The 4680-nt window shown below is 44.1% G+C and overlaps 1 non-coding gene across 1 annotated transcript; it reads left to right on the top strand.

The window, feature by feature from the left end:
* The first annotated feature begins 618 nt into the window (after positions 1-618).
* On the top strand, positions 619-782 carry LOC139187022 (U1 spliceosomal RNA). Its single transcript, XR_011570728.1, has one exon. It is a non-coding gene; the product is annotated as a U1 spliceosomal RNA (small nuclear RNA).
* The last annotated feature ends 3898 nt before the right edge of the window (positions 783-4680 follow it).

Genomic DNA, 4680 nt, shown 5'->3' with positions numbered 1-4680 from the left:
AAATGTCTCCTAGAATGGCAAGCCTCAGGCAGGGGACGTGTTAATTCTTCCTTCCTGCCATCCACAGGTGGCCAAAGTTCTGAAGAAAGGCACTTTAGTTTAACAGTTAGGCAGAGGGGCAGGATTCTGAGGCAAATCATTCTGTATGATTATAATAACAAAAGCAATGAAAAGCAAGTCAAAGAAACAGTTCCAACATGGAGTCAGAATTGACTTCCTCCCTGCAGTAAGAGGTCTTCGATTTTAAACTTTTGCTGGTGATTCACAGCTAATCCTACAGGAGATCTGACTGGCTCAATTTGGCAACCCTGTCATTCTATCAACGCAACTTCTGAAAAATATCTGCCTTGCTCAAAGCCTAAGGGGCAGTGGGGGCCACATCATATCACTACTGGGCAGTTCTTACATTGATCCTAAGAACAAGGAATGATGATTTAATGAAAGTAATGAATATCATTATCAAAATTGCTTTGAAGGTCATAGCCTGAGAAGCTATGGGAAATACCCCCCAACAGCTGAAGGAAAGTCAGACACCTAGAAAGGAGAATTCGATATGTGGATCAACACTATTAGAGCCAGAAATAATATCACTGGGCTCATCGGCTTAAAATGTAGATCATACTTACCTGGCAGGGGAGATACCATGATCACGAAGGTGGTTTTCCCAGGGCGAGGCTTATCCATTGCACTCCGGATGCGCTGACCCCTGCGATTTCCCCAAATGTGGGAAACTCGACTGCATAATTTGTGGTAGTGGGGGACTGCGTTCGCGCTTTCTCCTGAAAAAAAAAAAAAAGAGAAAAAATAAATAAATAAAATGTAGATCATCTTTATTAGTTTAAACCAAAATAAAATAACGTCATCTACTGCTATATAAAAAGTCAATACAATATACCGAGTCCATAAAGTTATTCATTAAACAAACCTAAAGACAGGGTGGACACATTGCCTAATTAGTAACCAGTTTTTAAAACTCAAATGGTGATATTTAAGCAGCAGGGTAAACCACTCATGCATGTCAGCCCTGCCCTTGCATATAATTATCTCACTGCTGCAGCTGAACCAGATAATGGCTGTCTCACTTTGTCTTGCTTAATGGCTAAATACAAGGATTTATCATGCCCCAAATAACACCCAACAATTTCTAATCAATAAATGCTGAAAAGTAGACTAAGATAAGGAATAGTTAGAAACCACTTCACGAGCTAAGGTTTTCTGGTGATCTGCCAAGTCACAGTACTGCCTTCATTTGGGAAAAAGGTAGAATACATGAAGTGTCACTGAGGAGAGCAGTGCGTGTGTTAGTTGCTGCTCAGCCGTGTCTGACTCTTTGTGACCCCGTAGACTGTAGCCCACCAGGCTCCTCCGTCCATAGAATTCTCCAGGCAAGAATACTGGAGCCGGTAGTCATTCCCTTCTCCAGGGGATCTTCCTGACCCAGGAATCGAACCCAGGTCTACCACATCGCAGGCAGATTATTTACCATCTGAATTCCACACAATCTGAGACTATTTCCTTATGAGTTGTGTTGCTGAGTCATTATAGCATGTTCTAAGTCATGAAAATTCACACTTGCTTGATGATTCGGACCACATCTGTTAGAAACTTGAAGAAATCTGTCTTCTAGTAGGGCTTCCCAGGTGGCACCAGTGATAAAGAACCTGCCTGCCAGGGCAGAAGACTAAAGAGACATGGGTTCGATTCCTGGGTCGGGAAGATCCCCTGGAGGACGGCATGGCAACCCTCTCCAGTATTGTTGCCTGGAGAATCCCATGGGCAGAGAAGCCTGGCAGACTATAGTCCATGGGGTCGCAAAGAGTCGAACATGACTTCTAGTACTCCTGTAGAAAAAGTGAAAAGTTATGCAGTTAAACATTATCACTGTCAATTATCTCTGGATGCAATGACCAGATTGTTACACAAATTCAGTCTGTGATGATCTCTCTCCTGTCTGTGTCTCTCCTAATTTAGGAAGAAACAGAACAGGCTCTATCTTGAAAGCAGGGCTCCATTTTGGGCTGGACTGTGGACTTTGAGCTATATGCCCAGTATCTATGGAAACGACACACCAGCTGGAAAACCAGGCCCCCGGAAGGAAGAGTCCCAGGGCTCGTACCTAGACTCTCTGTTGCGTAAAATAATACCCTAATTATCTGTATAACTGCATAGAATCATACATTCTATTATGCTTATTGGGGTATGACCACAGGCCTAATGATAATTCTCCACTGTTAACTAATTAGGCTTAAGGCATGTGAATCACAGGTTAACTTTGATTGTATCTTTCTTTTTCCTTTGTTCAGACCAGTTTCACAGAATTTGGGGAAGCGGGTTTGTGCACGTACACTTAGGGTATATAATGTTTTCACAAAAACTGGTCAGGGTTCTTGGCTAAGAGGAGACTCTGCCTTGGGCCCTCTGGTGTAATAAACTGCAGTCCACTCTCTGCATCGTCCTTCTGAGTGAGTTTGTTTCCCGGAATGTGTGGCTACAACACTAAGACATAAAAAGGGAAGTTCCTTCATTGTACACAGCTCTGAAGTAATGTTGGAGAAGTCTAAATAAAAGATGGTTGAGAAATCACGGCAGAGAACATTCAATTACGTAATGATCCTAAGTAAAAAATAAATGGGACTGTCTTGAAAAACATTCATCTGAGGCCTCCCTCTTGGCATTCTGATTCTCATTACTTTATGGGAAAAAAAGTAACTTGAGTACTATTAAAGAAAAAGGATGCTTCTGCAATCTTGGGTTAGCAACTTAAATATAGCTTTAAAATGGTATGCAAGTGAAAATATAGCCTTAAAAACAGATATTAGAAAGATTGAAAATAAACTAGGCATACAATTCAGGAAGATAGGCAAAGTATATCAAATAGCCACCACCCCCAAAGAGAAGGAATCAATAAATACAAAAGCTGAAATGAAATCAGAAACAAAAAACTGATTTTGTTAGGGGAAGCACACTGAAACCTCCCACCCTAGCCAGGCACCATAGTAACCATTCACATGAGTTGTTTTATGACAGGAGATCCTGATAAGGAATACGGAACTAATAAGCCACCACCAACCGGAAGAGTTTGGGAAAGGTTGAAAGGAGACACCACGTGTCCATCCACTTCCCAGAATCCCTCTTGCTAGCATTCATTTTGGCTGAGCGATGCATGTGCCACCAGGAAAGACTCTGAATTAGAATGATTGGCCAAAGACCACCCGGAAACTAATCCTATCACCATAAAACCCGAGACTGCGAGCCGTGCAGCAGAGCAGTTCTCCTGGGTTCCCTTACCCTGCTGCTCTCCAGCCGGGTGCCCTTTCCCAATAAAATCTCTTGCTTTGTCAGCGGATGTGTCTCCTCGGACAATTCATTTCCGAGTGTTAGACAAGAGCCCAGTTTCGGGCCCTGGAAGGGGTCCCCCTTCCTGCAACAATTTGACCAATTATCATCAAAAGTTTGTTAGTTGAATAAAATAGATAAATCTGATCTAGAATTAAGATACATTTAAACAACAGTAGAAACAGGAAAGATATATAAGTACTGGGCACAGAGACTTTTAAAGTTATAAAAAAAATTACCCAGAGAAATGTATTTAACTGGCTTATTGATAAACTCTAAATTTATTAGGACTGATGGACTTGCCTGGTGGCTCAGACAGTAAAGAATCTGCCTGCAATGTGGGAGACCTGGGTTTGATCCCTGGGTTGGGAAGATCCCCTGGAGGAGGGCATGGCAACCCACTCCAGTATTCTTGCCTAGAGAATCCCCTTGGACAGAGGAGCCTGGTGGGGTTCAGTCCATGGGTTTGCAAAGCACTGAGCGACTAAGCACACATATTAGGAATGATAGTTTAAAATAGCTGATTTTTTGTTCCTGAATAGCGGACATCTGCCAGCAGATCCACAGTTCCTCTCTTAGTTGTAGATTTCACTTTGACGTTTTTGTGTGCAATTTAAGCCTCTCCCCTTCCACCTGAAAATGTCTGACCTAAGAGTTGACTCATTGGAAAAGACTCTGATGCAGGGAGGGATTGGGGCAGGAGGAGAAGGGGACGACAGAGGATGAGATGGCTGGATGGCATCACTGACTCGATGGACGTGAGTCTGAGTGAACTCCGGGAGTTGGTGATGGACAGGGAGGCCTGGTGTCCTGCAATTCATGGGGTCGCAAAGAGTCGGACACGACTGAGCGACTGAACTGAACTGAAGCTTGGAAAATTGCAGTGGAAAAGAGGGGTGGGGTGGCAGTCTTCTCTCTCCTCCCTGACCCCACCCCCCTCACTGGATGTCTGTTGCTAGTTCAGCCCCCACCCAACCCCTGACCAGGCAGGGTGAGTTGGGTGGACTTTATAGACTGGAATGGTGGTTATCTGGCCTCCTGACTTCCTGAAGTCCATTTCCATGCCTCCACACCCCACAGGCCCCCCAGAGCACGAAATGGCAACCAACTCTAGTATTCTTGCCTGGAGAATCCCAAGGACAGAGGAGGCTGGCGGGCTACAGTACAGGGGGTTGCAAAGAGTTGGACACAACTGAGTGACTTTCACTTTACTTCTGATGATGTGCTTTGTCTAATCTTGGAGCCCCTGTTCCTAGGGGATCTCCTACCAGGAAGCCCCTATTTGTAACCCACCTTCAGCTCCTGTTTCTGAAGTCTCAACCCACTTGTACCCTTCCTCTGGAG

This window comes from Bos indicus, chromosome 14 (assembly GCF_029378745.1).
Source record: "Bos indicus isolate NIAB-ARS_2022 breed Sahiwal x Tharparkar chromosome 14, NIAB-ARS_B.indTharparkar_mat_pri_1.0, whole genome shotgun sequence".
Classification (NCBI taxonomy): Eukaryota; Metazoa; Chordata; class Mammalia; order Artiodactyla; family Bovidae; genus Bos; species Bos indicus.
The sequence above is the reverse complement of the archived record's forward strand: the minus strand, read 5'-3'. Positions and strand labels throughout refer to the sequence as shown.